The sequence below is a fragment of the Saccopteryx bilineata genome, chromosome 2, assembly GCF_036850765.1.
Source record: "Saccopteryx bilineata isolate mSacBil1 chromosome 2, mSacBil1_pri_phased_curated, whole genome shotgun sequence".
Taxonomy (NCBI): domain Eukaryota; kingdom Metazoa; phylum Chordata; class Mammalia; order Chiroptera; family Emballonuridae; genus Saccopteryx; species Saccopteryx bilineata.
In genome coordinates this window covers 78,637,247-78,661,336 of record NC_089491.1, presented here as the reverse complement: position 1 = coordinate 78,661,336, position 24,090 = coordinate 78,637,247, and the positions used below count along the sequence as shown (strand labels likewise).

Here is a 24,090-nt window from a genome sequence, read left to right as displayed (position 1 = left end):
TACTGTTTCGGATAAGTAAATAGAAATATATATGTAATATTCAGCAAGACCTGCCATGAAAACAATTTTTGTGTTAATTAACCATTGTTTCCTAGGCAAGATAAAAGCAGATCAGCACACTCTACTTAAAATCAATCTTCTCGGAGAAGTAACCTGAAGCTAACAAAAAATAAAGTTCCATATCTAATGAATGAGTTGGAAGAGGAAGAAATAACTACTGTTACTGATGGAGAGAAAAGAATCTCAGTTATTAGATGACCATGGTGCTAAGCATATTTTCTTGAGACCCAACACACTCACTTCGATTTTATCTGGACAAGAGCCTTGGAGGAATCAGTATAATCAAATAATGTTAAAAAAGAAGGAAACTGTGACCCCTGGCAGGTTCGTTCAGTGGTAGAGTGTCAGCCTGGAGTGTAGATGTCCTGGGTTCAATTCCCAGTCAGGGCACACAGGAGAAGCGACCATCTGCTTCTCCACCCTTCCCTTTCCCCCTCCCTCATTCTCTCTCTTTGTCTCTTGCTTCCCCTCCGGCAGGCAGGCTTGACTGGTTTGAGTGTATTGGCCCAGGCACTGAGAATGGCTCTGTGGAGACTCCACCTCAGGCACTAAAAATAGCTCAGTTTCAAGCATGGCCCCAGATGGACAGAGATTCCTATCTGGGATCCCATAAACGGAGCTTTCTGGGTCAATCCTGGTTGGGAGACATGTGGGAGTCTGCCTCTCCCCCTCATTTGGACAAAGAAAAAGAAAAAGAAAAGGAAGGAAACCATTATTGTTACATGCCACAACTATTCTGAAAAGACAATGAAAGTATAAATGATTCATAAATTACAATGATGGTTTGACTTGATTTTTCAAATGTATGATGTGTTAAAGGGATATGTATTTGGCAGAAACTAAACTTCAAATTTAAGATTTTGAGCTCTTACTGAGCTAGTGATATGAGATATAATCTCTCTTGTGATTCTAGGCAGTAGCAGTGAGCAGCAGCCCCCAATCGAGCACATGTTCATAAGGGTACTGCAGTGTACTGTGTTGCCAATGTCTTTTGGATACTGTATTCTAAGCATGTTTAAGGTAGGTTACGTTAAGCCTTGATGTTTGATAGGTTAGGTATATTAAATGCATTGTTGGCTTAATGTTTTCAACATATGAAGAGCATCTGTATCTTTTTCTATGAAGAACGATAAGAGAAGAATAGGTAGAGAGTATTTTTTTTTTTCTTCACTGTAAAGTACAGACACTAAATAAGATTCTTTGTCTTGAAAATAAAATGTATTTGGCCCTGGCCGGTTGGCTCAGTGGTAGAGCGTTGGCCTGGAGTGCAGGAGTCCCGGGTTTGATTCCCGTCCAGGGCACACAGGAGAAGCACCCATCTGCTTCTCCACCCCTTCCCCTCTCCTTCCTCTCTGTCTCTCTCTTCCCCTCCTGTAGCCAAGGCTCCATTGGAGCAAAGTTGGCCCAGGCCTGAGGATGGCTCTGTGGCCTCTGCCTCAGGTGCTAGAATGGCTCTGGTTGCAACTGAGCGATGCCCCAGATGGGCAGAGCATTGCCCCCTGGTGGGCATGCCGGGTGGATCCCAGTTGGGCGCATGCGGGAGTCTGTCTGACTGCCTCCCCGTTTCCAACTTCAGAAAAATACAAAAACAAACAAATAAATAAATAAATAAATAAATAAAATGTATTTAATTAAGGTTCTCAATTCTATTAATTCATGAGAAAGGGTAAGGAAGACTTGAAAAAGCTATCTCTAATTCTTTTAGCTAGCTAGGAGGACATGTGTAGCATCCTCTTGTTACTTTTATTCCATTCATTCAACTCATCATTATTAAATATTTTAAATAATTTATTTTCCATATTTAAGTGTTTTATGACATCTGAATTATTATTTTAAAATTTAAATTAATTAGCTTTGTAAAGTTTAACATTTTAATTTGTGTTTCTGGTTTCATGTATATTTCATGTCACAAAATACTTGTCTTAATTAATTTACTTTTGTTTCAACTGATTTCAATATTATCTATGTTCCTAGTATTAATATTTTTGATTTATCAAATATTAGTTCTTAATCTTAAAATTACTTAAAATTACTGTTTATCATTTTTAATTTCATTAGTTAATATATATCTATAAATATAGATATATATTTTTGATAGCAACTAGAAGGAAGCATAAATTTAAACATAACAACAACAACCAAAAAGATCACTCACATAAAGTATTCATTTTATATGTGTGATGTATATAGAATACTTTGAGGATACAAAAAAGAAACCACATTAAGCTGTAGGAAAACAGAATATGCCATTCCAAAACATATATCTCTTTGGCATAAGAATTATTTGACATATTGTTTTTAGAAATAGCAAACATAGAAGCTCAGAAATTAACCTTCTGTAAGGATAATTTACATTTATAATGTAAATTTCCCTTTGTAAGGATATCTCCCTCTCTGTACCAGGAAGAGAAGGATACCTAAAACACCAAAATTTCTTAGCAATGAAGAAAGTACTGCCTGACCTGTGGTGGCGCAGTGGATAAAGCGTCGACCTGGAAATGCTGAGGTCGCTGGTTCGAAACTCTGGGCTTGCCTGGTCAAGGCACATATGGGAGTTGATGCTTCCAGCTCCTCCCCCCTTCTCTCTCTCTGTCTCTCCTCTCTCTCTCTGTCTCTCCCTCTCTTCTCTAAAAAAATGAATAAATTAATTAAAAAAAAGAAAGTACTGACTTAACATCACATAATAAACCTTCTTCTTTTTCATTCTACTTTTTCCTAGTCACAATTCCCATCACTGGCTTCCTCCACACCCTTTATTTTTGTTAAGCTGAAGACAGTATTTAAATCCCAATTCTAAGCCACCTTTTTTTTTTTTTCTTGTGAATTTGTTTATTGTTACAGGGCATCAGTTACAAATTTAGAAGGGTAGGGAAATAATTATTTTTTCTTCTACTACGAAGGCTTCCAATTGGAGGTTATATTCTAATCTAGTCATTAAAGATAAGTAGGTCTTTTCCACAGGAACTAACAAGAAAAAGAAGGAAGTACTAGGTGTAACTGTTTCAAAATATTCAGTGGTAAATCACATCGGGGTTTTATCTGGCTGATTTTTCCATTCCAGGTTGGAAAGTAAGGCTAAACATACAAAAGATAACGCTAAAGAGGTAGGCAAGGTCTATATTACAAGGGGATAAAAGAATCTGGTTTTTATTATCCTGTATTTGTAGAAAGTCACTAAATAGGAGAGTAATATAATATTGGAAAGTCTGCACAATGACAAACCAAGAAGAGGAACAGGAGGAATGTTCTTATGCTAGATCAGATAGTAAGTATAACTAGTAGAAAACAAAACTGCATTCCGACCTTCCCCTTTATAAAATGTATTGCATAGGTTTAGAAACTTCTTGTTTATTCTCTTTAAATTTTTAGGTACTTTAGTATACCCTCAATATATTAATGACTGTGTAAATAGTTATGTTCATAAGAATTATTTAAGATTAATTATTGTAAAAATTAAATAATATTTTAACACTTTTATTTGTTTTGGAAAAAAACTGGCTGCATTTGAAAAAACCTTAATGTGCCTAAAAGTATACCCTTGACTCAACTATGAGAAAGTAGGATAATGATATTCAAAGCCTAATTTTTTGATCATGTCCTTTTGGTATGCATCTGCCTACCATCTTTCCTTAATAGTAAGTAAACTTGAGATACTTGCCAGAGATTCTAAATTCAATTTTTATGCTACTCTACTGCTATGAAACTCCCAGTGGTTTTTTTTCAAGTAATATTTATTAAGGACAATCTAAAATTTACAATCCATTTATTCCATCCCTAGATGCTTTATTCCTGGGTTAAGCCAGACCATGTAGAAATCCATGTATTTATAACAAATACTAACAGCCCCAGCATATTTTCTTTCATTGTTTCATACTCTTATATCACACTATGGTAGATTATTACTCAGCAAATGCTTACTCCCTCCTCCTCTACCTTCATGGGAGGAGTATAGATCTCTGTTCCATTGATGTTGAGCTTTTTAAAATTTATTTTCTTTCTTTCTTTTTTTTTTTTTTTTTTGTATTTTTCTGAAGCTAGAAACGGGGAGAGACAGTCAGACAGACTCCCGCATGCACCCGACCGGGATCCACCCAGCACGCCCACCAGGGGGTGACGCTCTGCCCACCAGGGGGCGATGCTCTGCCCCTCCGGGGCGTAGCTCTGCTGCGACCAGAGCCATTCTAGCGCCTGGGGCAGAGGCCAAGGAGCCATCCCCAGCGCCCGGGCCATCTTTGCTCCAATGGAGTCTTGGCTGCGGGAGGGGAAGAGAGAGACAGAGGGGAAGGAGGGTGGGGGGGTGGAGAAGCAAATGGGCGCTTCTCCTGTGTGCCCTGGCCGGGAATCGAACCCGGGTCCCCCACACGCCAGGCCGATGCTCTACCGCTGAGCCAACCGGCCAGGGCAATTTATTTGTTTTCTAAGACTTCATTATATTCATTTTAGAGAGAAGAGAGAAGTGGAAGGAGTAGAAAGAATCAACTCCCATGTGCCTTGACCAGGCAAGCCCAGGGTTTTGAACCAGTGACCTCAGAGTTCCAGGTCGATGCTTTATCTACTGCACCACCACAGGTCAGGCCAATTTTTATTTATCAATTTTAAAGAGAGAGAAAGGGAGAGAGAGAGATATCCATTTGTTGTTCTGCTTATTTATGGATTCATTGGTTGATTCTTCTTCTATGAGCCTGACCAGGGATCGAACACACAACCCTGGTGTATCAAGACAATGCTCTAACAAACTGAGCTAGCTGGCCAGGGTCATTAATGTTAAACTTGACCATGTGAGTTGCTTTGACCAAAGGAATGTGGGTATATATGAGAATGTGCCGATAGTAAGTCTAGAAATTAAGTCAGCTTCTGTTCTCCCCTTGGAAGATTCCAATACCTGTTTTTGAAAATAACATGCCCAGCTAGTCACTGCTTCATTCAGCCTTGCCTGAGATTAAGATGTGTAGAGCACTGTGAACCCAATATGCAGCCTGAAGCTGAGATGGTCCAGTCAAGCAACAGAACTACAGCCTGAAGCACAACTGATCTGCAGAAACATAAGCAAGAAACCACTGCTACTTCTCTAACAACCACAGAATCTGAGGGTAAGTCTTTCTCCTGTATTCAAGCTTCTTCTGTCTTTGAGTTTTAAAGCTTTCCAGGCTCTATCTGAGATCCAGTGTAAGACTTCCTCCTTTTCTGGTTACAGCCTTGTGTGTATGTCCTCAGCACTTTGGCCTAATTCTGGGACTAGATGGTTCACTAGAATGGCTTGGACCTGAACTATTCCATTGGGACTATGATATTCAGCTTCTGGTCTGATTCCTTTGGAATTAGGCTGTTTCCATTGAAACTTTGCTTGTATTTGGCCTGCAGGCTGTCTGGGCCTTTGATCTAGAGAAAAAGCCTCTGAAAATGGGATCATAATTCTATAAATACTTTGAGGGTATGTTCCCCCTCCCCCCCAAACCACACAGGGCCTTCCACCAATTTTATGTTTAAAAACAGTGGTCCATCCTCATGTGAACTTATAACTAAATGGACCTATGTGACCAAAAGTAATTCAGAACAACAATAACCATTATGGAGAACTTTTGAAATTCCCAAACTTACTTTTCTTAAAACATAATTGTACAACCAAATCTCTGAAATTGGCAAAATTCAATGTAATGCCTATTGTGATTAGTATTTTGAGGCTTCCAAATGTCATCAGGCATCTAATATTGCCTCTTTCTTTGAAAAATAAAAATTTAAGACTAACCGAGGAAAACTAATGATTAAAAAAAGACAAAAAGGTTTGGACGTCTCATGTTTCTCTCCTTCTGCACCTTGTCCTCTCCCTTGTCTTTTTCGTATCAGGCTCTGCCTTCAGTCTCTTTAAAATTAAGCCTTCTGACGATGAAAAGGCTAAATCCCCAATTTCTTATATTATTTGAACTACACCTGAACTGTAATCAATATGCAAAGATTTCCCCAAAGTAACAGGATCCCCACAGATTTGCTGAAATTTGATATAGTCATTGAAACTTTTAACCTAGTTTCTGATTTATATAAGCTATTTCACATGCCTGCTGGTAAAGTCTAGGCTCAGTATTGGATGAAAACTGTTGATTTGAAAAACCGTGGAAGGTCTCTATAATTACAACCAGGAGACTAACCCAATGACAAGTTATATGATCAGGTTCATGAGATCTCTAACCATCTTCATCGGGTAATTCCTAAGGCAGGGGTTGGGAACCTATGGCAGATGTGGCTCTTTTGATGGCTGAATCTGGCTCGCAGACAAATCTTTAGTTAAAAAAAAATAATAACGTTAAAAATATAAAACATTCTCATGTATTATAATCCATTCATTTTCTACCACTCATGTTTATGGTTGCAAGTGGCTGGAGCCAATCACAGCTGTCCTCTGGGACAACACCAAATTTTTATTGGATAATGCATAACGTACACAGGTCATTGTATGGCTCTCTCGGAATTACATTTTAAAATATGTGGCGTTCAAGGCTCTCTCAGCCAAAAAGTTTCCTGACCCCTGTCCTAAGGCTTTCCCAAAGCTGGTTGATTGGAATAAAATTCAGACTTGCTCACAAAAGTATGGTGAACCTGTTTGTGACTATTAAATTAACTTCAGATTGTCTTCCAAGAAAATTCTGCTGTTCTTTCAGATGTTGATTCTATCCAGGTAGCTTTTAACTCTGTTTATTACACAATTGGCTGAACTGAGACTTTTCCTTTAGTTAAAAGGACCAAAATTGAATGGGAAACTATGTCTACTCTAAATTTAATTAATTTGGCAAATCATCTTGCTCACATCCTAGGCAAGTCACCCAAAAGAAAGACCATTAAAATTCTCAATTTTCAGCTCTGGCAAATGAAGTTCCCTATACAAAACCAAAAACTTTTGGTTTCTGCTTTTTTTTTGCAAATAGCCATGACACTGGAAAAGAGATTGTCACAAATTTAAGCACTTTAGACACCTACAGCCTTCTAACCAGTCTTTCCAGTGTCCTAATTCTCAATAACAAGATTCTGAGGAACTGCAGAGGCTCTTCCCAAACATCCTCTTACCCAACTCAGAGAAACCACTCTCCAGATTGAGAATGTCTCTCTCTGTCTTTATTGACACAGAAACCCACACTCTCAGTAGACAAACCCACTGCTGTAAAACAGCTCCTGCCTCAAAGTACTAAAATAGTATAAATGTGGAGATCTTTATAAACCTCAACAGGTTCCTGTCTTTGAACCTATCTATCCCTTTTTCTTTAGGCCCTTTGAGAGATGCCATTTTTTCCTTAGTTCCTCTGCCCCTACTCATTTTTTTTTTCTTTCTTTCTTTCTTTCTTTCTTTTTTTTTGTATTTTTCTGAAGTTGGAAATGGGGAGGCAGTCAGACAGACTCCCGCATGCGCCCGACCGGGATCCACCCGGCATGCCCACCAGGGGGCGATGCTCTGCCCATCTGGGGTGTCACTCTGTTGCAACCAGAGCCACTCTAGCGCCTGGGGCAGAGGCCATGGAGCCATCCCCAGCACCCGGGCCAACTTTGCTCCAATGGAGCCTCGGCTGCGGGAGGGGAAGACAGAGATAGAGAGGAAGGAGAGAGGGAGGGGTGGAGAAGCAGATGGGCGCTTCTCCTGTGTGCCCTGGCCGGGAATCGAACCCAGGACTCCTGCACGCCAGGCCGACGCTCTACCATTGAGCCAACCGGCCAGGGCCTGTGCCCCTACTCATTTATTAGCCCAAGACTTACTATAAAAGTATCATGCTGGATTTATTTTTCTCCAGAAAGAGAAATAATTCTAGAATTTGACAATTAGCCAATCAGGTGAATTAAATGACCCTTGGAAAACTTTTATATGCTCCATTTCTGACAATACTATAGCTAACTCAGGGAGCACTGATCATTTGTCCCTATTGGTTCAGGTGCCATCCCTCTTTTTTGGGCAAAATCTTCAACTGATATTGGTAGAATACATATCAAGATTCAAATATAACCTTCAAAGTCTCTTTCCAGAATCAATCAATAACCCACAAATAAAAGAGCCCTCCATGGTACAAAGCCCATAATAAAACTGTACAAAACCCATGGCCTTGTTATTATCCCTTGCACTAGAGTTCTCATAATACTCTTCTTTTACCTGTGGGAGAACCCAAAGGCTGGAGCTGTAAGTTTGCCCAGGACCTCCAAGCAATAAAGTTATCCCTTGTTATCCTGCTGTTCCTAACCCTTATACACTAACAGCCATACACACTGTAAGTAAATTCTTCATTGTGATGGACTTATGCAATGCATTTTTCAGTATTTCAGTTGACAAAGCAAGCCGGTATCTATTGGCCTTCACTTGGGAAGGAGAACAATTCACCTGGACAGTAATGCCTCAGGGTTCTACTGAGAGTCAGTCGTATTTCTCTCAAATCCTGAGGGCTAATCTGGATGATATGAAGTTCTCTAGGGGTTCTACTTTGTTGCAAAGAGGTGGATGACTTGCTTTTTTGCTCTTCCTCTCAAATCTTCTCACAGGAGAATAGCATCCACCTCCTAAAGCTTTTAGCCTTTAAGGGATATAGGTGCCCTTAGAGAAAAAGTAATTTGTCCAAACCCAGGTTTGATATTCAGAGCATTAGATATCAGAACAAAGGCTGTCCCTAGGTCCAGATAGGCTTCATGGTGTGTCCTAACTTTCCCCAAACCCACAACTAAGCATCAACTACAAGGTTTTCTTGTGCCAGTTGTTTATTGCTGAAATTGGATCTCCAATCTCTTATGGCCAAACCTCTGTACATTTTCCTGCAGAACAACAACCTCAACCCAATTTTATAGGAAGAGGAGGATAACATTGCCATTAAAGCCATAAACAAGAGTTTAATAAATGCACCTTCCCTTGGGCATCCCAAATACTAGATTCCCATTTATCTTTTGTATATGAAAAGAAAGGGAATGCTTCTGGGGTTCATCCCAAACCAGGAGGACCACCATCAACCCACGGGGTATTATAGTCATAAACTGGATCCTGAGCACCATGGAGATAACCCCCATTTGCTTTAGAAATCATTGTGGGATCTTCCTTAACCATATTTTTCCTCCAGCTATAGACGCTCTTCTGAATTCTCATCATACTCAACATTTTTTTAGTCACCTGTCAAATCTCCTATGAAGTCCTTTTGTTAACTGCTCCTCACATAACTCTTTTAACACTTTTATAACCTTAACTCTCTTACTCTTCTACCCATTATTATCAGTGAAGCCCTTCACAACTGTGTAACACTGATGGATCACCTCCTGATTCCTAGTAATGATCTACAGGAAACTACTTTGCAGAATGCCAACTTCTCATGGTTCACTATGGTTCTTATTAAAAAGGTGAAAATGGCAAATATTGTGCTGGATATGCAAAATCAAAACCCTTTGATGTAACTAAAGTGGCAACCTTTGCCTTTGGCTACTACTATGGCCCAGGCCCAACAAGCCAAATCATGAAGTAGTTCATGATTTTATTTGTTTGTTTGGTTATTTATTTAGAGAAAGAAGACACACAGACAGGAAGTGAGAGAGATGAAAAGAATCAACTTGTAGCAGAGGCACTTTATTTGTTCAGATTTGTTCTCATATGTGCCTTGACGGGGGTGGGGGGGGCACATATGAGGAAGCACTCCAGCCGAGCCAATGACCCCTTGCTCAAGTCAGCGTGCGACCATGGGGATCATGTTGATGATGCCATACTCAAGCCAGGTGAGTCCATTCTTAAGCCAGACAAGCCTGAGTTCAAGCCAGTGACCTCAGATATATATACCTCATTGTGCAACCTGGAATGGAAAAACCAGCCAGTGGTTGATGCTCTATCCACTGCACTATAACCTGGTCAGGCAGAGTAGTTCAGGATTTGGAATACTGCAGAAACAACATGGCTTCCTTACTTACAGAAGATATAAAATGTAAAAATAGCCTATATGTTAATGAATTTCTGGATACTGTATTCTTACTTGCTGTTTAGGTATTATTAAGATCCTAAGGCATTCTAAAGTTGACTCTCTGGAAGCTGAGGGAAGTCAACTTGCTGACACTTTCACAAGAAATGCTGCCTTAAAGGAACCCACAGCATTTAAGCCTTTGTCATGATCCAAAGGGATATTTTCCCAGATGATAAAACTAACTAGAGAAGACCAACAATTGGCCTTGAAGAAAGAAAAACAAGACTGGATCCAACAATTGTTGGTTTGATAAAACAAAAAGCCTGGCCAGGCAGTGGTACAGGAGATAAAGCATCAGACTGGGACACAGAGGACTCAGGTTCAAAACCCCGAGGTTGCCGGCTTGTGTGTGGGACTCATGATGAGCCCACATCCATGAGTGTGGGCTCATCAGCCTGAGTGAGGGGTCGCTGGCTTGAGCGTGGGAACAAAGACATGAATGACCCCATGGTCACTGACTTGAGCCCAAAAGTTGATGGCTTGAACCCCAAGGTCACTGGCTTGAGCAAGGGGTCACTCTGTCTACTGTAGTCCCCTGGTCAAGGCACATATGAGAAAGCAATCAATGAGCAACTAAGGAGATGCAATGAAAAACTGATGCTTCTCATCTCTCTCCCTTTTTGTCTGTCCTATCTGTCCCTCTGTCTCTTTCATTATCTTTGTCACACACACAAGAAAAGAAAGTTCTGGTCCAGGCCAAATAATAACTCAATCCCACCAAAGATTAACATTCCCACTCCTAACTACTATATATGAATTAAACCACTGGTCTACTGACGAAATGATAGCATTCATGAATCAATATTGGTGGGGGAATATCAATAAGGTCACAAAACACATTTACCTCACTTGTCCCACTTGTCCACAGTACAACCCAGGGAAGCCTATTCACACTGCTCCCAGACATTTTAAATTGCCTAATGGACCATTTGAGGGCCAGCAAATAGATTTTATGTAGCTTCCCTTGTCTCATGAATATAAATGTGTTTTAGTCATGGTCTGTATGTTTTCTCAGAGGACTGAAGCTTTCCTTTATACACAGGCTCTTGCCTCTTCTGTGGCTAAAATGCTTTTGGAAAAGTTCATCTTTAACTGGAGATCCCCTCTTGAACTCCACAGTGACTGCAGGGCCCATTTTACTGGCCCAGTGCTTCAATAAGGTTGTACTATTGGCCAGTTGTACAACACTTACAGTGCACTTACCACCCTCAATCCTCAGGTTTAGATAAATGCTCTAATGATATTATTAAGACTCAATTGGCAAAATTTGTAGAGGTTCTCCAAATACCTTGACTAAAAGCATTGTTATTGGTTCTTGTAAATCTCAAATCCACCCCCTTGGGAACTCATAAACTCTTACCCTTTAAGATAATCACAGGGCACCCTATACACATGGACTCTGCCTCTTTGGATCTACAGCTGATGAAAAGAGATAAAATTCAATATAGTAAAGGCCTAATTGATTCTATCAAAATTAAGTGCATTCTGGTGCACTTAAGTTCTTTTCACAGAACACTCCAGGGAGATGAAATCTTAAGTGGCACACTCTTTCCAACCTGGATATTTCATCTACAGGAAAAGACACCTCCTAGAAGACTTTCTTCAGCCTTACTAGAAAGGCCCCTATTACTGTTAATCAACCCTTGTAACCTCCAGAAAGACTTCTTTCAGCCATGCTGGAAAGGCCCCTATCTGGTATTGCTAACCAACTCTTTTAACCTAATTCCAGGGAATGGACACCTGGATTCATGTGACACATCTAAAGAAAGCACCTAGCCCTGACTGGACCTGCATACCATCTGATGAAGTGACGATAAAGATTTCCCTGAAATTGAAGTAGACAAATTCTGATGAGACAGTTTTCCCAAGATATCCTAACCATGACTGTTGAAATTTGCCTGCCAAACCTGTGTTAACTTTGGAGATAGTTTCCTTTAGTAATTTTAGGTGGATCTTTCTTTGGGTTCTTTACTCACATGCATGTGCTGATCAATACTTAGCTAAAGACACAAGAGGGACCTTCTGTAGTTTTTTCTGTCTCTGATCAAATCTCTTCTCTCTGTCACTTTATTTTGCAAACTCTTGCTTTCTTGCCCTTCCTGCTCTCTGGGCTCTGTCTCTTTAACTTGGGAAGATCATCAGACATCACTTAGGCCCCCCATTTTTGTGCTGTGGCCTAGAAGCTCTCTATAGGCAGCAAGGTGGAGCAATCATAGAACTCATTTCATGTGCTTTTTCTCTCTTAGGGATGACTACATTTTAGTGTGTTATGCCCAATATCTGCAAACTATTTTTTCATATATTTTGTCTAGTTTTTAGTTATAACATGTGGAAGGATACTTTTATTATTATTGAACATGTTTTTCCTGGAGATTAAAATCCCAAATCTATATGACCAGTGACCTCTCTCCATGTATCAGATACATATTTCTTATTTCTTCCTGGCTATTTTTACAATATCTCAAAAGTTAAGTGTGTCCTTTAGAAAAATACTCTTAACCTTACCTCTCAAATCAGTTCTACAGTACCTTCTCTAGAACTCCCACATGCACATTGTAAGCCCTTACCACACTAAATTTCTCTTTACTGAAAATTGCAATTTATATTGTAGTAAATCTTTAAATAGTCCCATATCATCTCTTTTAGGAGCTCAACAGAGCTGGAGAAAGCTGAGCTGCCAGGTGTCCAAGTTGTCGATTTAAAGTAATAGACAAAAATAAGAGCAAGAGTCGAGCCTTTAATCATTCATGAAGACTTGAGGCAATAAATTAAGAACCAAAAATATCATTGTAAATTTAATTGAAGATTTTAAAAGAATAAAGGAATAATACAAATGGCTAAAAATTGAATTACTGATGAAAGAAAGTCTAGAGATAAACTGGTTGTAGAAAAAAAAGACAAAGATTGAAGAATCAGAAGAAAAATGATATGGAAGCCAGACAAAAAATAATGTTAACCTAAAGGCAAGTGATGCCCTTGAATTAGAATATTAAAAATGGAATAGAAAATGTATGCAAAAATATATACCTGTACAAGAAAAATTTCCTTGGACTGAAAGAAGAGCTTAATTAGCAAATACTAAATTACATAGACAATCTAAGAAAATATGATTTAGAGCAGCAACTTGTAACTGTTGTGCTGCAAGAATTTTAAAAACATTCAATATGTGCCTATTTAGTCAGGGGCACTGACCTGTTTTCTCTTAGATTGTCAAATAAAAAAAAATGACAGCAGCTAACACAACAAAGCTATCCAGGGTGAAAAATCTAAATTATACCTATCTTTTTTGTCAGGTCAGAAAAAGTAGATTATTTGGTTTGCAACTGCATTTCAATAATTATTTTATGTGTGCCACAAGATAAAAAAAGTAGGTTGAAAATTGCTGATCTAAAACAAAGCATGTTAGGACATATCCTATTTAAATTTCAGAATATTAAATTTTAAAACATAAAACCTCAGACATCCACATAACAAAAGTCAAAACCAAAGCAAGGAGTTAAAAATATATTCAAACATCTAAGCTCTTACAAATATGTCTATTTTGAGTCCTTGAAACAAACCATATTTTCAGTTATATCAAGCTAACCAAGAAATAATTCAAAATAAAGAACTCAAAATAAGAGAAATGGAGCTGTAAGGAGCGATACCGATAAATCTCCCCAAAATTTCAACAAGATCTTCAACCAGAGACAGAAAAATCTATCCTTGGAGCCTCCAGAAGTCCCGCACTGAACGCAAAGGTATGATCCATTGAAAAATTGACTAAATATATAATCAACTTCGAAGGAAAAGATGGAGAAAGGAACACTCCACCTTTTTCACTAACCTAAATAAGGGCTGCTTTCACTTGGAACTGAGAGTATAGGAACTAAGGCAGGCAAAGGGTGTGAATAGAACCAGGCTGTGGCACAAAGGTCCGAGCCAGGCTGTGGCACGGACATCCAAGCCGAGGAAAAACTGTGCTTGTGGCAACCCAGTCAACACAAGCTAACACTCGTGCCAAATCCAGACAAAGAAAGGCAAGTGAGGCAGCCATCCACCCCGATCTCCTGGTCGACGTGCGCGGATAGTGGGCAATAGATTCCCCCGGGAGTGGGCGCCCGTGGTACCGGACAGAGGGGCAGAGTCAGAGGCCTTTGTGTGGGCTGAAACTGGAGTCTCTGGGTCGCCCCTGTGCCCTGAAAAGCGGTGTGTGCGGGGAGTGTGCAGGAGCGAAATTCCTTATGCTCGAACTTCTCTGGATGGGCGGGGCGCCTCACCTGGAGTGAGAGGCGGCCGTCCTGATATCCTGGTCGGTGAGCCCCGGATAGTGGGTGAGAGATTCCTCTGAGCACCCCGGGAGTGGGCACCTGTGTTCTCAGACAGAGGGGCAGAGTCAGAGGCCTTTGCGTGGGCTGTGACCGGAGTCTCAGTGTCACCCCTGCGCACTGAAGAGAAGCGCGTGAAAGCGAGATTCCCTATGCTTGAACTTCTCCAGGCAGGTGGGGCACCTCACTCAGCCATACAAGCTAATCCTTTACAGACCCGTAAAGGATTAGCTTAACCCACAGTCTGCTTGCCTCCCAACTGACCTATGCGACCCTAACTGAAAAGATCTCTCTCAGGTCAATGATCTAAGACAAGAGGGGTGATATTTTTTAGTGCCTCTTGTTATGCTATGCACATAGGGGTGGGGGCAACCTCTGATTGGCAGAGCTTTCACATTCAGGGCTATATGTGAAAAAGAGGGATTTAACAGCTTGTAAGTCCTCCTGCTTTGCAAACAGCGACTAGGGCATCTTTTACCCAGCCAAAACAGGTTACAAAGTGTCAAAAGCCTGGGAAAAGTGGTCGCACAGAGTGCTGAGGCATTCGAGACACGACTAGAGGCACATAGAAAGGCACCTTGAAAACAATTAGCTCCCAGCCCCGCCTGATTATGCTAGCGACTCTTATTGATTGAGCCTTACCCAGAGCCCTGCCCTGAGTTGGGATAGAGTGGGAGTTGCCAGCTCTTTGAGCCTCTTACATTCCAGGCAGAGGGAGCAGCAACCCCATAGCTGGATCATCAGGCTGCTAATTCAGGAAGGAAAGACTAGGAGAGAGGTTCCGGAAAAATGGACTCTCTCATTGTTGGAGCCTGCAAATGCTAATGAGCCTCGACTACCAACGAAACTGAAGCCTAATATATGACATCGCCATAGAAACTTATCAACTGCAAACCTCTACCTGAGTGTGCCACAGGAACAGACCCCAGGGTACAGAGTCACAGACCAGGAAGAGGGAGAGAAAAAAAAAAAGCAAGGAGATAACCTCTCAAAATCAAGAATAATCCACAGACTTTGTAACATATCCCATTTTATTATATTTGTTCATCTGTTTCTCATATTCTTTTCTTGATTATTTTCTTCTTCTTCCAATTTGTTCATTTAATTCTCTGCCGGTTTTACCCTTTCCTCTCCTTGAACTATACTACCCATAAGTGTTACATCTCCCATTATCTTTCCTTTCGTAATCCTGTCTCTCTATGAGGGTTGCACTCCAAAACCCTTAACTCTTTCTCTCTCTCCTTTTGTTCTTTTTTCTTCTTTTTGTGTTTTTCTCTTTCTGTTTTTCTCCCTCTATATTAGTTTCTTCTTTCCTCCTTTATTTTTCCTCTCATTCAATCCTCAATCACGAACAAATTATTTTATTTGGGGCTCAAATTTTCCTTTCTGGTGCTTTGAGTGTTTTTTACTTCGCTTTTTTAACTCATTAGCAGTGCTCCCAACCCCGGCTCTCCATTTTATCTAGTTTTTGCTCCATTAAATACAATAGTAATTTTTAATTTTTTTTTACTTTTTTCCCTTTTTCCTGTTTCCCTCTTATTCCTCTCATTATATCTCTTAGTCAAACATCACCTAAAAGCATATCATTTTATTCTTGACACAAATTTTTTTCCTATTTTGCATTTTGTGGGTCCATACCCCCCTTTTTTGCCCCTTTATCACTTCTCACTAACTCAGGCCCTCCATTATAGGTAGTTCTTGTTCTATTTAGCAGAATATAATTCACAGTTCACCACAATTTTTTCTCAAGAAGGAGAGGAGAGGAGAGGAAAAAAAAAGAGAAATAATAATTTTTTAAACTTTTTATTCTTTCTTAATTCTCATTAGTACTATCAACAAAACCACCCTCAGATGCCATTAAGAAAAAGTAAATAGAATATCATGGACAAAAAAGAGAGGTAGCACAGATAGATGAGTAAAAATCTATGGAGAAAAAATTTAATATATTGGAAACCTTGGAGCTAAATGACAGAGAATTTAAAATGCAAATCCTAAAAATACTCAGAGATATACAAAAAAAAAACACAGAAAAGCAATATAGGGAGCTCAGAAAACAACTCAACGAACACAAAGAATATATTTCCAAGGAGATTGAAACTATAAAAACAAATCAAACAGAGATGAAAAACTCTACTCATGAGCTAAAAAATGAGGTAACAAGCTTAGCTAATAGAACAGGCCAGATAGAAGGTAGGATTAGTGAAATAGAAGACAAGCAACTTCAGGCACAACAGAGAGAAGAAGAGAGAGAGACTCAAAAATTTAAAAAAATGAGAAAGCCCTACAGGAATTATCTGACTCCATCAAAAAGAATAACATAAGAATAATAGGTATATCAGAGGGAGAAGAGAGAGAAAATGGAATGGAGAACATACTCAAACAAATAATAGATGAGAACTTCCCAAGCCTGTGGAAAGAAATAAAGCCTCAAATTCAAGAAGCAAACAGAACACCAAGTTTTCTTAACTCCAACAAACCAACTCCAAGGCACATCATAATGAAATTGGCACAAACCAACAACAAAGAAAAAACTCTCAAGGCAGCCAGGGAAAAGAAGAATACAACATATAAAGGAAGGCTTATTAGATTATCATCGAATCTCTCAACAGAAACTCTACAAGCTAGAAGACAGTGGCCCCAATATTTAAAGTCCTGAAAGAGAGGAATGTTCAGCCAAGAATACTATACCCATCAAAGCTATCCTTCAAATATGAAGGAGAAATAAAAACATTCACAGATACAGAAAAGATGAGAAAATTTATCATCAGAAAACCCCCACTCCAGGAATTACTAAAGGGGGTTTTCCAACCAGATACAAAGAATAAAACAAACCAAAACCTCAAGTAAAAGTTCCACCAAGAACAAAATAAAACCAAATTTAAACTGTGACAACAAAAACAAAAAAAGGGGGGAGGGGAGAGGACAGAGATTAACAGTAGCAAAGGACGATGGAGTGCAAAAGTACTCACAAGATAGTGCACTACAATGAACAGGGTAGGAACCCTTTTCATTACTTAATGGTAACCACCATTGAAAAAACCACCGCAGAAGCACATGACTTAAAAAAGACAGCAACAGAGGAAAGAAGTATGGAATACAAACAAACAAAAACAAAGGATAGAAAAACAAAAGAGAAGAATCAAACAAGACATGAAACTAACAGAAAGCAATGTATAAAATGGCAATAGGGAATCAAAAGTGTCAATAATTACACTAAATGTAAACGGATTAAACTCACCAATAAAAAGGAACAGAGTAGCAGAAGGGATTAAAAAAGAAAATCCATGGCCTGACCTGTGGTGGCGCAGTGGATAAAGCGTCGACCTGGAAATGCTGAGGTTGCCGGTTCGAAACCCTGGGCTTGCCTGGTCAAGGCACATATGGGAGTTGATGCTTCCAGCTCCTCCCCCCTTTCTCTCTGTCTCCTCTCTCTCTCTCTCTCTCTCTCTCTCTGTCTCTCCCTCTCCTCTCTAAAATGAATAAATAAAAAAAAAATAAAATTAAAAAAAAAATTAAAAAAAAAAAAAAAAAGAAAAAAAAAAAAAAAAAAAGAAAATCCAACTGTATGCTGCCTACAAGAAACTCATCTAAGCAACAAGGATAAAAACAAATTCAAAGTGAAAGGCTGGAAAACAATACTCCAAGCAAATAACATCCAAAAAAAAAAGCAGGTGTAGCAATACTCATATCTGATAATGCTGACTACAAGACAGCAAAAGTACTCAGAGATAAAAATGGTCATTTCATAATGATTAAGGGGACACTGAATCAAGAAGACATAACAATTCTTAATATATATGCACCAAACCAAGGAGCACCAAATATATAAGACAGCTACTTATTGACCATATAAAGGAAGGCTTATTAGATTATCATCGAATCTCTCAACAAAACTGACAAAAATATAATCATACTTGGAGACCTCAATACACCGCTGACGGCTCTAGATCGGTAATCCAAACATAGAATCAACAAAGATATAATGGCCTTAAACAAAACACTAGAGCACCTGGATATGATAGACATCTACAGGACATTTCATCCCAAAGTGACAGAGTATACATTTTTCTCCAGTGTACATGGATCATTGTGAAGCATTGACCATACGTTGGGCCAAAAAAAGAACATCAGCAAATTCAGAAAAATCGAAGTTGTACCAAGCATATTTTCTGATCATAAAGCCTTGAAATTAGAATTCAACTGCAAAAAAGAGGTGGAAAAAAAACCCCCACAAAACAACATACCTTTTTTTTTTTTTTTTTTTTTACAGGGACAGAGAGTCAGAGAGAGGGATAGATAGGGACAGACAGACAGGAATGGAGAGAGATGAGAAGAATCAATCACCAGTTTTTCGTTGAGTTGTTCATAGATTGCCTTCTCATATGTGCCTTGACCAGAGTCCTTCAGCAGACCGAATAACACCTTGCTGGAGCCAGCGACCTTGGCTCCAAGCTGGTTAGCTTTTTGCTCAAGCCAGATGAGCCGGCACTCAAGCTGGTGGCCTCGGGGTCTCGAACCTGGGTCCTTCCGCATCCCAGTCAAATGCTCTATCCACTGTGCCACCACCTGATCAGGCTAAATAACATACTTTTAAAAAATGAATGGATCAAAGAAGAAATAAGTGCAGAGATCAAAAGATATATACAGACAAATGAAAATGACAATACGACATATTAGAATATGTGGGATGCAGCATAAGCAGTGATAAGAGGGAAGTTCATATCACTTCAGGCCTATATGAACAAACAAGAGAGAGCCCAAGTGAATCACTTAACCTCACACCTTAAGGAACTGGAAAAAGAAGAACAAAGACAACCCAAAACCAGCCAAAGAAAGGAGATAATAAAAATCAGAGCAGAAATAAATGAAATAGAGAACAGAAAAACTATAGAAAAAATGAATAGAACAATGAGCCAGTTCTTTGAAAAGATCAACAAAATTGACAAACCCTTGGGAAGACTTACCAAGGAAAAAAGAGAAAGGACTCATATAAACAAAATTCAAAATGAAAGAGGAGAAATCACCACGGACATCATAGATATTCAAAAAATTATTGTAGAATACTATGAAAAACTATATGCCACTAAATTCAACAATCTAGAAGAAATGGATAAATTCCTAGGACAATAGAACTTTTCTAGACTGAGGCAAGAAGAAGCAGAAAGCCTAAACAGACCAATTAGTATGGAAGAAATAGAAAAAACTATTAAAAACCTCCCCAAAAATAAAAGTCCAGGCCCAGACAGTTATACTAGTGAATTCCATCTAACATTCAAAGAAGACTTGATTCCTATTCTACTCAAAGTCTTCCAAAAAATTGAAGAAGAAGCAATACTTCCAAACACATTTTATGAGGCCAACATAACCCTCATACCGAAACGAGGCAAGGACAGCACAGAAAAAGAAAACTACAGACCAATATCTCTTATGAATACAGATGCTAAAATGCTAAACAAAATACTAGCAAATTGAATACAGCAACATATTAACAAAATAATACATCATGATCAAGTGGGATTCATCCCAGAATCTCAACGATGGTTCAATATATGTAAAACGGTTAACGTAACACACCATATCAACAAAACAAAGAACAAAACCACATGATCTTATCAATAGATGCAGACAAGGCATTCGATAAAATACAACACAATTTTATGTTTAAGACTCTCAACAAAATGGGTATAGAAGGAAAATATCTCAACATTATAAAGGCCATATATGATAAGTCTCAGCTAACATCATATTAAATGACACTAAACTGAAGGCTTTCCCCCTTAAATCAGGAACAAGACAGGGTTGTCCATTCTCTCCACTCTTATTTAATGTGGTGCTAGAGGTTCTAGCCAGAGCAATCGGACAAGACAAAGAAATAAAAGGCATCCATATCAGAAAAGAAGAAGTAAAGGTATCACTTTTTGCAGATGATATGATCCTATACATCGAAAACCCCAAAGAATCTACAAAAAGACTGCTAGAAACAATAAGCCAATACAGTAAAGTCGCAGGATACAAAATTAACATTCAAAAGTCCATAGCCTTTCTATATGTCAATAATGAATCATTTGAGAACGAACTCAAAAAAATAATCCTATCACGATTGCAACAATAAATAAAATAAAATAAAATACCTGGAATAAACATAACAAAGAATGTAAAGGACCTATATAATGAAAAGTACAAAGCATTGTTAAGGGAAATCGAAAAAGATACAATGAGATGGAAGAATATTCCTTGTTCTTGGATAGGAAGAATAAATATAATCAAAATGGCCATATTACCCAAAGCAATATACAAATTTAATGTAATTCCCATCAAAATTCCAATGACATTTTTTTAAAGAAATGGAACAAAAAATCATCAGATTTATATGGAACTTAAAAAAACCCCAAAAGCCAAAGCAATCCTAAAGAAAAAGAATGAAGCTGGGGTATTACAATACCTGACTTCAAACTATATTATAGGGCCACGACAATCAAAACAGCATGGTATTGGCAGAAAAATAGACACTCAGACCAATGGAACAGAATACAAAGTCCAGAAATAAAACCACATACATATGGTCAAATAATTTTTGAAAAAGGGGCCAACAACACACAATGGAGAAAAGAAAGCCTCTTCAACAAATTGTGCTGGAAAAACTGGAAAGCTACATGCAAAAGAATGAAACTCGACTACATTTTGTCCCCTTGTACTAAAATTAATTCAAAATGGATCAAAGACCTAAATATAAGACCTGTAACAATAAAGTACATAGATGAAGACATAGATACTAAACTCATGGACCTTGGTTTTAAAGAGCATTTTATGAATTTGACTCCAAAGGCAAGAAAAGTGAAGGCAAACATAAATGAATGGGGCTACATCAGACTAAGAAGTTTTTGCTCAGCAAGAGAAACTGACAACAAAATAAACAGACAGCCAAATAAATAGGAAATGATATTTTCAAACAACAGCTCAGATAAGGGCCTAATATCCAAAATTTACAAAGAACTCGTAAAACTCAACAACAAACAAACAAACAATCCAATAAAAAAATGGGAAGTGGACATGAACAGACACTTCTCCCAGGAAGAAATACAAATGGCCAACAGATACATGAAAAGATGCTCATCTTCATTAATTATTAGAGAAATGCAAATCAAAACTGCAATGAGATACCACTTCACACCTGTTCGATTAGCTATTATTAACAAGACAGGTAATTGCAAGTGTTGGAGAGGCTGTGGAGAAAAAGGAACCCTCATACACTGTTGGTGGGAATGTAAAGTAGTACAACCATTATGGAAGAAAGTATGGTGGTTCCTCAGAAAACTGAAAATAGAACTACCTTATGACCCAGCAATCCCTCTACTGGGTATATACCCCCAAAACTCAGAGACATTGATATGTAAAGACACATGCAGCCCCATGTTCATTGCAGCATTGTTCACAGTGGCCAAGACATGGAAACAACCAAAAAGCCCTTCAATAGATGACTGGATAAAGAAGATGTGGCACATATACACTATGGAATACTACTCAGCCATAGAAATGATGACATCGGATCATTTACAACAAAATGGTGGGATCTTGATAACATTATACAGAGTGAAATAAGTAAATCAAAAAAACCAAGAACTGTATTATTCCATACGTAGGTGGGACATAAAAACGAGACTAAGAGATATTGACAAGAGTGTGGTGGTTACGGGGGGGGGGGAGAAGGTAAGGGGAGGAGGAGGGGCACAAAGAAAACTAGATAGAAGGTGACGGAGGACAATCTGACTTTAGGTGATGGGTATGCAACATAAATGATTGACAAGATAACCTGGACATGTTTTCTTTGAACATATGTACCCTGATTTATTGATTTCACCCCAGTAAAATTAATAATATTAAAAAAAAAGAATAAAAAAGAACTCAAAATAGAAAGGTAAAAGCTTTAAAAAATGTGATGAGTATTAAAATCTTTATATGATGGCATACCTCATTTTCTTGGGCTTCATTTTATTGTATTCTACAGATGCTGCATTTTCTTTCTTTCTTTCTTTCTTTCTTTCTTTCTTTCTTTCTTTCTTTCTTTCTTTTTTCTTTCTTTCTTTCTCTGTCTATCTATCTATCTATCTATCATCTATCTAAGTTTTTAATTTATTGTGTTGACATGGATTGGTTCCACTCAATATAACATCCTCAACCCCCTGCATTATGTCCCCCATGCCCCACACAAAGTCTCTCTTTCCATTCCCATTTCACTCTCCTTGCACACTCCACCTTCATTCTCCCTTTTCCTGTGGCACTTGCTACCTTGTTATCTGTATCTGTGTGTTACATATACATGATTTCCCTAGCCCCTTCATGTTCTCCTCTCATCCCCCTTCCCTCTCACAGCTGTCCGTCTCTGTTCCTTGTGATCTTGCCTCTGTTTGTAGATGTTGCACTTCCATCAATACTAGGCAAGAATCTCCACTAGTAAACAATTATGACTCATTAAAGTCTCATATGATGATTAGCAGTTTTTATGAATAAAGTACTTTTAATTAAGATATATACATTGCTTTATGAGACATTTGCTATTGCACATGTAATAGACTACAGTATGATAAAACATAGGCTTTATATAACTGGGAAACCAAAATATTCAAGTGACTTGCTTTATTGCAATATTCACTTTAGTGTTGAAGTTTAGAACTGAGCCCATAATATCTCTGAGGTATGCCTTTAAAATTTAAAACTAGGGCCCTGTGTGATTAGATCCACTAGTTAGAGCATTGTTCCAATGTGCAAAGGTTACGGGTTCAGTCCTCAGTCAGGGCACATATAGGAACAGATCAATGTTTCTGTCTGTCTCTTTCTTTCTCTCTCTTCCTTTCTCTCTAAAATCAATAAATAAATTTAAAAAAAGACTTTAAAACTAAGCAATCATTATTGCAATATACAAACTTATAGACTAATGAAATTGAGGTAATTTAATGAATAACTCAAGATGTGGGGAAAATAAAACGTTTTATAAAAATGATGTTTTATTCATCTTGCAAGGCAATATGTTAATTTTTAATATACTTTGAAATTGAAATATATACTTTAAAAAATACATATTACTGTATTTTTCGCTCCATAAGACGCACCTGACCATAAGACACACCTAGAGTTTTAAAAAGAAAAATAAAAAAAAATTCTAAACTAAATGGTGTGTTAAAATATTTAATAAAATACTGTATTTTTTGCTCCATAAGAAAGTGCGTCTTATGGAGCAAAAAATACGGTAATTCCATTATCAATAATTTTGCAACTTCTCTTTAATCTTAGCAGGGAAGTTTTAGAAATTAATTTCTGCTGAAGTAATGAAACATTTATCTAAAGTTCAACAACAGTTCCTTTATTTTTATATTCATTTCTTTTTATTTGGTTGGTCCCAAATATAATAATATGTAAAAACCTTTTTTAAAAAAGAACTTAATTATTCACGTTTTACACAATTTATCTAGGCTTCTTCCTATATTAATATGAAGACATTTCTGATTTGATAATTATTTAATACTGAAATTCTGATTTTTAGGTGTTTTTGAATTTTTTGTTTTCTTCTTTCTTTTTGCTACAATGTTTTTAAGTAGGCATAATTATTCCAAAAACAACAAAATTATTATTTTAAGGAAGTAAACTAAGATTAAAGTATTAGAGAAACACAACGGTTAAGGAATAAAATGGAAAGAAGTTCCAAAAGAAGACAGAAGATACAAGAAAGAAAGAAGACAAAATAGGAGAAAACCAGTGTTTCAGAACCAATG

The 24,090-nt window shown here is 38.1% G+C and overlaps 1 protein-coding gene across 7 annotated transcripts in view; it reads right to left on the bottom strand.

Moving 5' to 3' along the window:
- Positions 1–24,090, bottom strand: part of CNTLN (centlein) — a 363,805-nt gene that overhangs the window by 132,399 nt on the left and 207,316 nt on the right. The gene's annotated exons all lie outside the window — the stretch shown is intronic.